Source organism: Symphalangus syndactylus, chromosome 3 (assembly GCF_028878055.3).
Source record: "Symphalangus syndactylus isolate Jambi chromosome 3, NHGRI_mSymSyn1-v2.1_pri, whole genome shotgun sequence".
Lineage (NCBI taxonomy): Eukaryota > Metazoa > Chordata > Mammalia > Primates > Hylobatidae > Symphalangus > Symphalangus syndactylus.
Genome location: NC_072425.2, coordinates 135,779,868 through 135,792,139, shown reverse-complemented (window position 1 = coordinate 135,792,139; position 12,272 = coordinate 135,779,868).

Sequence of the window (12,272 nt, the reverse complement as noted above, 5' to 3'; positions counted from 1 at the left end):
AGGTTGCAGTGAGCTGAGATCATGCCACTGCACTCCAGGCTGGGTGACGGAGCGAGACTCAGTCTCAAAAAAAAAAAAAAAAAAAAAAAAAAAGGATTATCTTAAGCTGAAGGCAAATGGGAATCAACAGGAGCAGAAAAAAAGCCTTCCCCTGGAGCTTCCGTCCTCAACTTAAAGCGGAAACTTCTGGGAAATTCCCTTGCCTAGGGAAGTTTCATGACCATGAAGAAGAGGGAAAGTCAGTTGAGCTGGACCTGTATAAATAATCTTTATCTTCCATTAGTTTCCCCTATACATTTACCTTCCCATAGTTTTCTGCCTGTTCAAGCCTAAAGCCCTTTTTCTTAACTCTTATCTATAAATGTATTGTTCTTTGCTAAGATGTGATATAAGTCCAAGTTCTAACCATCCCTTTGGGTTGTTCACCACTGAATTTTCTGCCTTGCGATGTGTGCTGCATGCATTGACAAATTGTTTTTCTCTTGTTAATCTGTTTTTTGTCAGTCTAATTTGCTACGCCCTAGCCAATGAACCTAAGATGAGTAAAGGAAAAAGAACACTTTTTCCCCCCTAGGAAGTGAAGCAGTGGCATTACAATCTGAAGATCATCATCGTTAGTGGTGATGAGTGACAGATGTAGACGTGGCAGAAGGTTCTGGTTTCTCCTTGCTCTTTTCCCTGCTCCATGTCCTCATACTTGCTTTGTGTTCAGCTGTTGCTCCTTTTTGCCAGCTCTGCTGACCAACAGCAACGCCAGACCTACTGCCAGATATTTGGCTGTGAATTCACAGAGACTGTAGATACAAAGACAAGCTCTCATGGTCTTCGGCCCCAGTACCCTGTGTGATCCCAACACAGCAGCTGGATGTGTCCCACTTGCAGATTTCCCCGAAAGCATTAACTTGTGCACCCAAGCTACTGTTTCACGAGAGCCAGTTTGTGATTTTCCCTTGGCTTCCTAGCACCCTCATTGGACCATGACTTCTCCGGGCTGCCTTCCATTAGTTATTTCATCTTGGCAGGAAGTGGAAGGCAGAAGTCTTTCTCCCCACTTCCCACCCCAACTGGACGTTCTTTTTTTTTTTTTGAGAGATGGAGTCTTGCTCTGTCACCCAGGCTGGAGTGCCGTGGTGCAATCTTGGCTCACTGCAACCACTACCTCCTGGGTTCAAGGGATTCTCCTGCCTCAGTTTCCCAAGTAGCTGGGACTACAGATGTGCACCACCACACCCAGCTAATTTTTGTATTTTTTTAGTAGAGATGGGGTTTCACTATGTGTTGGCTAGGCTGGTCTCGAACTCCTGATTGCAGGTGGTCCACCCGCCTCGGCCTACCAAAGTGCTGGGACTACAGATGTGAGCCACCTTGCCTAGCCTTTATGAGTTTTGTTTTGTTTTGAGACAGGGTTCTCGCTCTATCACTCAGGCCAGAGTACAGTGGTAAGATCTTGACTCACTGCAACCTCCACCTCCCGGGTTCAAGCGATTCTCTTGCCTCAGCCTCCCAAGTAGCTGGGACTACAGGAGTGCGCCACCATGCCCAACTAATTTCTCTGTATTTTTAGTAGAGATAAGGTTTCAACATGTTGGTCAGGCTGGTCTTGAACTCATGATCTCGGGTGATCTGCCCACCTCAGCCTCCTAAAGTGCTGGGATTACAGGCATGAGCCACTGCAACCCCCCTCAACTGAATGCCTTTTTTTTTTTTTTTTTTTTTGAGATGGAGTCTTGCTCTGTCACCAGGCTGGAGTGCAGTGGTGCTATCTTGGCTCACTGAAATCTCCACCTCCCAGGTTCAAGCAATTCTCCTGCCTCAGCCTCCCGAGTAGCTGGGGTTACAGGTGTGCACCACCATGCTCAGCTAATTTTTACATTTTTAGTAGAGATGGAGTTTCACCATGTTGGCCAGAATGGTCTCAATCTCCTGACCTCGTGATCCGCCCGCCTCAACCTCCCAGAGCATTGGGATTACAGGCGTGAGCCACTGCGCCCAGCCTAACTGAATGCTTTTAAGAGCACCCATGTCACCTCGTCAACACTTTGCTGCTTAGAAATTTCTTCCACCAGATACCCTAAATCATCTCTCTCAAGTTCAAAGTTCCACAGATGTCTAGGACAGGGACAAAATGCCATCAGTCTCTTTGCTAAAGCAAAGTAAGAGTTACCTTTATTCTACTTCCCAGCAAGTTCCTCATCTCCACCTGAGACCACCTCAGCCTGGACTTCATTGTCCATATCACTATTAGCATTTTGGTCAAAGCCATTCAACAAGTCTCTAGGAAGTTCCAAACTTTCTCACATCTTCCTGCCTTCTTCCAAGCCCTCCAAACTGTTCCAGCCTCTGCCTGGTACCCAATTCCAAAGTTGCTTCCATATTTTTGGGTATCTTTATAGCAGCATCCACTCCCAGTACCAATTTATTGTATTAGTCTGTTCTCATGCTGCTATGAAGAATTACCTGAGACTGGGTAATTTATAAAGAAAAGAGCTTTAATTGACTCACAGTTCCACATGGCTGGGGAAGCCTTAGGAAACCTACAATCATGGCAGAAGACACCTCTTCACAGGGCAGCAGGAGACAGAATAAGTGCCGAGTGAAGGAGAAAGCCCCTTATAAAACCATCAGCCCTCTTGAGAACTCACTATCACGAGAATAGCATGAGGGAAACCGGCCCATGATTCCATTATCTCCATCTGATCTCGCCCCTGACACATGGGGATTATTACAATTCGAGATTTGGGTGGGGACACAGAGCCAAACCATATCACCAATCAAGCAAGAAGAGACCTAAGTGAAATACTCAATGTGTTCAGAGAGAAAAACCACCAAACTAGAATTCTGTACCTTGTGCAATTATCCTTCAAAAGTAGACTTTTTCAGACAAAGAGAAATTGAGGTTATTTGTTGCCAATAGACCTGCCTTGAAAGAAGTGTTTTAAAAAGTTCTTTAGAGAGAAGGAAAATAATACAGGTCAAAAATTTGTATCTATATAAAGAAAGGGGCTGGGTGCAGTGGCTCACGCTTGTAATCCCAGCACTTTGGTAGGCTGAGGTGGCGGGATCACTAGGTCAGGAGTTCAAGACCAGCCTGGCCAACATGATAAAACCCCGTCTCTACTAAAAATACAAAAATTAGCTGGGTGTGGTGGCGTGCACCTATAATCCCAGCTACTCGGGAGGCTGAGGCAGGAGAATCACTTGAACCCAGGAAGCAGAGTCTGCAGTGGGCCAAGACTGTGCCGCTGTACTCCAGCCTGGGCGACAGAGCAAGACTCAGTCTCAAAAAAAAAAAAAAAAAGGAAGAGTATTGAAGAAGGAATAAGTGAAGGTAAATTTTATTTTTATTTTTTAATTTTTTTATTATTATTTTTTTAGATGGAGTCTCACTCTGTCACCCAGGCTGGAGTGCAATGGTGCAATCTCAGCTCACTGCAACCCCCGCCTCCCGGGTTCAAGCAATTCTCCTGCCTCAGCCTCCCAAGTAGTTGCAATTACAGGCATGCACCACCACACCTGGCTAATTTTGTATTTTCAGGTAATGTTATGCACACTAAAGTTTGAGAATCAGTGGCCTACAATTGATAAGGTTGAAATGCCAGATCTGGCTGGGCACAGTGGCTCACGCCTATGATCCCATTACTTTGGGAGGCCGAGGCGGACAGATCACCTGAGGCCAGGAGTTTGAGACCAGCTTGACCAACATGGTGAAACCCCATCTCTGCTAAAAATACAAAAATTAGCCAGGCATAGTGGTGCATGCCTGTAATCCCAGCTACTCAGGAGGCTGAGGCAGGAGAATCACTTGAACCCAGGAGGCAGAGTTTGGAGTAAGGCAAGATTGAACCACGGCACTCCAGCATGGGTGAAAGAGTGAGACTCCATCTTAAAAAAGTAAAATACAAAGAGACCAGCCTTGGGTGCTTCAGTCAAAACATTAAATTCTGGCCAGGCGTGGTGGCTCACACCTGTAATCCCAGCCCTTTGGGAGGCTGAGGCAGGTGGATCATCTGAGGTCAGGAGTTCAAGACCAGTCTGGCCAAAATGGTGAAACCCTGTCTCTACTAAAAATACAAAAATTAGCCAGGTGTGGTGGTGGGCACCCATAATCCCAGCTACTCGTGAAGCTGAGGCAGGAGAATCACTTGAACCCAGGAGGCAGAGGTTGCAGTGAGCCGAGGTCGCACCATTGCACTCCAGCCTGGGCGACAATAGTGAAACTTTGTCTCAACAACAACAACAAAAACAAACAAAAAACAAAACATTAAATTCTGAGTCGCAGGTGACTGCACCCATGTTATTGAATTTGGCCCCATCAAGTCTTATATTCCATCATCTTTCATCTAATGCACTGAGAATTCACTCCCACATGTTTCACTCCAGGTTTTGCTAATACAGATTAGCAAAACCTTCTACCTCTTTGGTGTATAAACCATACAAAAAAAAATAAAAACCGGTCGGGCGCTGTGGCTCATGCCTGTAATCTCAGCACTTTGGGAGGCCAAGGTGGGTGGATCACTAGGTCAGGAGTTCAAGACTAGCCTGACCAACATGGTGAAATCCTGTCTCTACTAAAAATACAAAAATTAGCCAGGCATGGTGGCTCACACCTGTAATTAGCTGGGCATGGTGGTGCATGCCTGTAGTCCTAGCTACTCAGGAGGCTGAGGTGAGACGATTGTTTGAGCCTGGAAGTCAAGACTGCAGTGAGCCATGATTGCACCACTGTACTCCAGCCTAGGTGACACAGCAAAAGCCTGTCTCAAAAAGTAATGCCAGATCTTCCCTGGTATAAACTTGTCAGGAAAGGATTCCTAAGACTTCAGAAAATGGGTTTGGTAGAATGGCTTCATTATACTCAAACTGCTGTTACCAGAAAGGGGTCCCAATCCAGACCCCAAGAGAAGGTCCTTGGATTTTGCACAAGAAAGAATTCAAGGCGAATCCATAAAGTGAAAGCAAGTTTATTAAGTAAAGGAGGTCCAGGTGTGGTGGCTCACGCCTGTAATCCCAGCACTTTGGGAGGCCAAGGTGGGTGGATCACGAGGTCTGGAGTTCGAGACCACGGTGAAACCCTGTCTCTACTAAAAATACAAAAACTTAGCCGGGCGCGGTGGCAGGGGCCTGTAGTCCCAGCTACTCGGGAGACTGAGAAAGGAGAATGGCATGAACATGAGTTTTCTGGGAAAGGGGTGGGCAATTCCCAAAACTGAGGATTTTTCCCCATTTAGATCATATAGGGCAACTTCCTGATGTTGCCATGGCATTTGTAAACTGTCAAGGGGCTGGTGAGAGTGTCTTTTAGAATGCTAATGAATTATAATTAGCGTATAATTAGCAGTGAGGACGACCAGAGGTCACATTCATCACCTTCTTGGTTTTGGTGGGTTTTGGCCAGCTTCTTTACCGAAACCTGTTTCTGATGGCGAAGCTCCTGGCCTTTCCCACACAGCATCTCCATGATTCATGCTGAAATTAGACAGCCCAGTTCCAACATCCCTGTTGTCATCTTCAACTGCTATCCTGGCTATCACCGATCTCTTGTAGGATGCTGGTGCTTCTTTGTAAGAAGCCTCACCAGTGGCTTCTTAATGCCTCAGGGAAGGGATTTTTTTTTTTTTTTTTTTAGCAGCCCTCCAGGAAGCACAGGTATCAGAGGCATTTGAACCAGAGTGACCCCATCTTGAATGGGTCTGGGTAAAATGAGGCTGAAACCTACTGGGCTGCATTCCCAGGAAGTTCAGGCATTCTAAATCACAGGATGGGATAGGAGGTCGGCACAAGATGCAGGTCACAAAGACCTTGCTGATAAAACAGGTTGCGGTAAAGAAGGATTACAGGCATGAGTTGCCATACCCAGCCTTCTTTTTTCTTATACACATCTTGCAAATGTGTTTTTTGTTTGTTTGTTGTTGTTTTTGCTTTGAGACGGAATCTTGCTCTGTTGCCTAGGCTGGAGTGCAGTGGTGCGATCTCGGATCGCTGCAACCTCTGCCTCCCGTGTTAAAGTGATTCTCTTGCCTCAACCTCCCTAGTAGCTGGGACTACAGGTGCGCACCACCATGCCCGAACTTCCCAGGAATGCAGCCCAGTAGGTCTCAGCCTCATTTTACCCAGAGTAAACAAGGTGAGTGCAATGATCACAACAAGCACAGCGCCTCAGTGGTAAGTGTTTTGAACCACATGGATCTATGATCGAGGCAGTTGATCATGTTCTTGAACCAAACTGTGGTCCACTCACCCACAGTAGCAGAGCCAAACTGTGGCACTGGGATAACAGTGAGATAAACCGAGGCATTTGTTGCAGGGCACCAAGCAAGGAGAATCCAGCAGCTCAGGCTGAAGACCCAAACTCCTGGATGGCTTACAGGTAAGGGTTTTTGTTTCTTTGTATTTGAGATGGAGTCTTGCTCTTGTTGCCCAGGCTGGAGTGCAGTGGCATGATCTCAGCTCCCTGCAACCTCCACCTCCCGGGTTCAAGTGATTCTCCTGCCTCAGCCTCCGGAGTAGCTGGGATTATAGGCACGCACCACCACACCAGGCTAATTTTGTATGTTTAGTTGAGACAGAGTTTCTCCATGTTGGTCAGGCTGGTCTCGAACTCCAAACCTCAGGTGATCCGCCCGCCTTGGCCTCCCAAACTGCTGGAATTACAGGCCTGAACCATCGTGCACGGCCTAGGTAAGGGTTTTTTTTTTTTCTTTTTTTTTTTTTTTTTTGAGACAGAGACTCTGCCGCCCAGGCTGCAGTGCAGTGGCGTAATCTTGACTCACTGCAACCACTGCCTCCCGGGTTCATGCCATTCTCCTGCCTCAGCCTCCTGAGTAGCTGGGACTGCAGGTGCCTGCCACCACGCCCAGCTAATTTTTTATATTTTTAGTAGAGACTGGGTTTCACCATGTTAGTCAGGTTAGTCGATCTCCTGATCTCGTGATCTGCCCGCCTCGGCCTCCCAAAGTGCTGGGATTATAGGTGTGACCACCACGCCTGGCCAGTTAAGGGTTTTCAAAGGCAGAGAGACAGAGGTTACAGACAAAGCCATAAACCAATATATGATGGCTATACAGTGGTGTTCATTGTATAGTGGTGTGGTGGCTTGTGCCTGTGGTCCCAGCTACTTGGGAGCCTGAGGTAGGAGGATCACTTGAGCCTAAAAGGTCAAGCTTGCAGTGAGCTGAGACTGTGCCACTGTACTCCAGCCTGGGCTACAGAGCAAGACTCTGTCTCAAAAAAAAAGGAATGTTAGCCCTGGCATGTGGGAATGACCTCCTCCAGGCCCCTCAGGAAGAAATGTAGAACAAAGAACTGTGGTCAGAGTTCAGTCCTCAGTTTCCCCTTATGGGACGCTTACAAGCCGGTGGGATCTGCTTGGTGGGTTTGTTTGGTCCGGGTTTCTGAAAAACAACTCAGGGACATTAAGATGTTATCTTTAGTTTCTATGGGGAACAAAACATCTCCTGACCCTAATTTCCTTAGCTGTTATTTTAAGTTACTTTTACCAAAGAAAATGGTCTGGGTGCAGTGGCTCATGCCTACAATCCCAGCACGTTGGGAGGCCAAGGCAGGCGGATCACCTGAGGTTGAGAGTTCAAGACCAACCTGACAATCATGGAGAAACTCCATCTCTACTAAAAATACAAAATTAGCCAGTCATGGTGGTGCATGCCTGTAATCCCAGCTACTCAGGAGGCTGAGGCAGGAGAATCACTTGAACCAGGGAGGCAGAGGTTGTGAGCTTAGATAGCACCATTGCACTCCAGCCTGAGGAACAAGAGCAAAACTCCATCAAAAAAAAAAAAAAGAAAATGACTGAGGCAATGCTCAATCAATTTAGGTTTATTTTGCCAAGGTTGAGGACGCACATGGGAAAAAATGACACAAGCCACAGTAAAATCTGTGGCCCATACTTTTTCCAGAGAAGACTTTGAGGGCTTCAATATTTAAAGGAGAAAAAGTGGCTGTCAGTCCTCTGAGCCCAAGCTAAGCCATCATATTCCCTGTGACCTGCACGTACACATCCAGATGGCTGGTTCCTGCCTTAACTGATGACATTCCATCACAAAAGTAGTGAAAATGGCCTGTTCCTGCCTTAACTGATGACATCGTCTTGTGAAATTCCTTCTCCTGGCTCATCCTGGCTCAAAAGCTCCCCCACTGAGCACCTTGTGACCCCCACTCCTGCCTGCCAGAGAACAACCCCCCTTTAACTGTAATTTTCCTTTATCTACCCAAATCTTATAAAAATGGCCCCACCCCTATCTCTCTTCACTGATTCTCTTTTCGGACTCAGCCCGCCTGCACCCAGGTGATTAAAAGCTTTATTGCTCACACAAAGCCTGTTTGGTGGTCTCTTTACACGGACGCACATGAAATTTGGTGCCGTGACTCGGATCAGGTGACCTCCCTTGGGAGATCAATCCCCTGTCCTCCTGTTCCTTGCTCCGTGAGAAAGATCTACCTACGACCTCAGGTCCTCAGACCCACCAGCCCAAGGAACATCTCACCAATTTTAAATCGGGTAAGCGGCCTCTTCTTACTCTCTTCTCCAACCTCTCTCACTATCCCTCAACCACTTTCTCCTTTCCACTCTTCAATCTCTCCCTTCTCTTAATTTCAATTCCTTTCATTTTCTGGTAGAGACAAAGGAGACACGTATTATCCGTGGACCCAAAACTCCGGCGCCAGTCACGGACCGGGAAGGCAGCCTTCCCTTGGTGTTTCATCATTGCAGGGATACCTCTCTGATTATTCACAGAGGTGTCAGACCACGCACGGACGCCTGCCTTGGTCCTTCACCCTTAGTGGCAAGTCTCGCTTTTCTGGGGAAGGGGCAAGTACCCCAACCCCTTCTCTCCGTGTCTGTACCCCTACTCCGCCTTTCTGGGGGGCAAGAAACCCCCAACCCCTTCTCCTTCACCCTTAGTGGCAAGTACCGCTTTTCTGGGGGAGGAGCACATACCCCAACCCCTTATATCTCTGCACCCCAATCCCTCATTTCCACACCCCAACCTCTATCTCTGCACCCCGATCCCTTATTTCTGTGCCCCAACCTCTTATATCTCTGCACCCCTATTTCCATGCCCCGGCCTCGTATCTCTGTGCCCTGACCCCTTTCCTGCTTTTCTGGAGGGTGAGAACCCTGGAACTCCTTCCCTCTGTGGCTCTGCTACTCTCTTTGGGCTTCACTATGGGCAACCTTCCACCCTCAATTCCTCCTCCTTCTCCCTTAGGCTGTGCTCTTAAGAAATTAAAACCTCTTCAACTCTCACCTGACCTAAAATCTTAGCGTCTTATTTTCTTCTGCAATGCTGCTTGACCCCAATACAAACTCGACAGTACTTCCAAATAGCCAGAAAACGGCACTTTCAATTTTTCCATCCGCAATATCTAAATAATTCTTGTCGTAAAAGAGGCAAACGGTCTGAGGTGCCTGACGTCCAGGCATTCTTTTTACACATCGGACCCTCTTTAGTCTCTGTTCCCAATGCAACTCATCCCAAATCTTCCTTCTTTCCCTCCCACCTGTCCCCTCAGTCCCAACCCCAAGCGTTGCTGAGTCTTTCTAATCTTCCTTTTTTTTTTTTTGAAACGGAGTCTCGCTCTGTCACCCAGGCTGGAGTGCAGTGGCGCAATCTCGGCTCACTGCAAGCTCCGCCTCCTGGGTTCACACCATTCTCCTGCCTCAGCCTCTCTGAGTAGCTGGGACTACAGGTGCCCACCACCATGCCCGGCTAATTTTTTTGTATTTTTAGTAGAGACAGGGTTTCACCGTGGTCTCAATCTCCTGACCTCGTGATCCACCTGCCTCGACCTCCCAAAGTGCTGGATTACAAGCGTGAGCCACCACGCCCGGCCTCTAATCTTCCTTTTCTACAGACCCGTCTAACCTCTCCCATCCTCCCCAGGCTGCTCCTCGCCAGGCCGACCTAGGTCCCAATTCTTCCTCAGCCTCCGCTCCTCCACCCTATAATCCTTTTATCACCTCCCCTCCTCACACCGGGTCCGGCTTACAGTTTCATTCCGTGACTAGCCCTCCCCCACCTGCCCAGCAATTTACTCTTAAAAAGGTGGCTTAGGCCAGGCGCGGTGGCTCACGCTTGTAATCCCAGCACTTTGGGAGGCCGAGGCGGGCGGATCACGAGGTCGGGAGATCGAGACCATGGTGAAACCCCGTCTCTACTAAAAATACAAAAAAAATTAGCCGGGCGTGGTGGCGGGCGCCTGTAGTCCCAGCTACTCGGAGAGGCTGAGGCAGGAAAATGGCGTGAACCCGGGAGGCAGAGTTTGCAGTGAGCCGAGATTGCGCCACTGCACTCCAGCCTGGGTGACAGAGCGAGACTCCGTCTCAAAAAAAAAAAAAAAAAAGGTGGCTGAAGCTAAAGGCATAGTCAAAGTTAATGCTCCTTTTTCTTTATCCCAAATCAGATAGCGTTTAGGCTCTTTTTCATCAAATATAAAAATCCAGCCCAGTTCATGGCTCGTTCGGCAGCAACCCTGAGACGCTTTACAGCCCTAGACCCTAAAAGGTCAAACGGCCGTCTTATTCTCAATATATATTACCCAATCTGCTCCTGACATTAAATAAAACTCCAAAAATTAAATTCCAGCCCCCAAACCCCACAACAGGATTTAATTAACCTCACCTTCAAGGTGTACAATAATAGAAAGAAGTTGCAATTCCTTGCCTCCACTGTGAGACAAACCCCAGCCACATCTCCAGCACACAAGAACTTCCAAACACCTGAACCGCAGCGGCCAGGCGTTCCTCCAGAACCTCCTCCCCCAGGAGCTTGCTACAAGTGCCAGAAATCTGACCACCAGGCCAAGGAATGCCTGCAGCCCAGGATTCCTCCTAAGCCATGTCCCATCTGTGCGGGACCCCACTGGAAATCGGACTGTTCAACTCACCTGGCAGCCACTCCCAGAGCCCCTGGAACTCTTGCCCAAGGCTCTCTGACTCCTTCTCGGCTTAGCGGCTGAAGACTGACGCTGCCTGATTGCCTCGGAAGCCCCATAGACCATCACGTGAAGGGGTGGGTTGCCCCTCCACACCTGCGGGTGTTTCTCGTTAGGTGGAACGAGAGACTTGGAAAAGAAAAAGACACAGAGACAAAGTATAGAGAAAGAAATAAGGGGGCCCAGGGGACCAGCGTTCAGCATATGGAGGATCCCACCAGCCTCTGAGTTCTCTTAGTATTTATTGATCATTCTTGGGTGTTTCTCAGAGAGGGGGATGTGTCAGGGTCATAGGATAATAGTCGAGAGAAGGTCAGCAGATAAACAGGTGAACAAAGTTCTCTGCATCATAGACAAGGTAAAGAATTAAGTGCTGTGGGGCCAGGCGCGGTGGCTCACGCTTGTAATCCCAGCACTTTGGGAGGCTGAGGCGGGCAGATCACGAGGTCAGCAGATCGAGACCACAGTGAAACCCCGTCTCTACTGAAAATAGAAAAAATTAGCCGGGCGTGGTGGCGGGCGCCTGTAGTCCCAGCTACTCGGAGAGGCTGAGGCAGGAGAATGGCGTGAACCCGGGAGGCGGAGCTTGCAGTGAGCTAAGATTGAGCCACTGCACTCCAGCCTGGGTGAAAAAGACAGACTCCGTCTCAAAAAAAAAAAAAATAAGTGCTGTGCTTTAGATATGCATACACATAAACATCTCAATGCCTTACAGAGCAGTATTGCTGCCCGCATGTCCCACCTCCAGCCCTAAGGCAGTTTTCCCCTATCTCAGTAGATGGAACATACAATCGGGTTTTATACCCAGACATTCCATTGCCCAGGGATGGGCAGGAGACAGATGCCTTCCTCTTGTCTCAACTGCAAAGAGGCATTCCTTCCTCTTACACTAATCCTCCTCAGCACAGACCCTTTACGGGTGTTGGGCTGGGGGACGGTCAGGTCTTTCCCTTCCCACGAGGCCATATTTCAGACTATCACATGGGGAGAAACCTTGGACAATACCTGGCTTTCCTAGGCAGAGGTCCCTGCGGACTTCTGCAATGTTTGTGTCCCTGGGTACTTGAGATTAGGGAGTGGTGATGACTCTTAACGAGCATGCTGCCTTCAAGCATCTGTTTAACAAAGCACATTTTGCACAGCCCTTAATCCATTTAACCCTGAGTTTGACACAGCACATGTTTCAGAGAGCACGGGGTTGGGGGTAAGGTTACAGATTAATAGCATCTCAAGGCAGAAGAATTTTTCTTAGTACAGAACAAAATGGAGTCTCCTATGTCTATTTCTTTCTACACAGACACAGTAACAATCTGATCTCT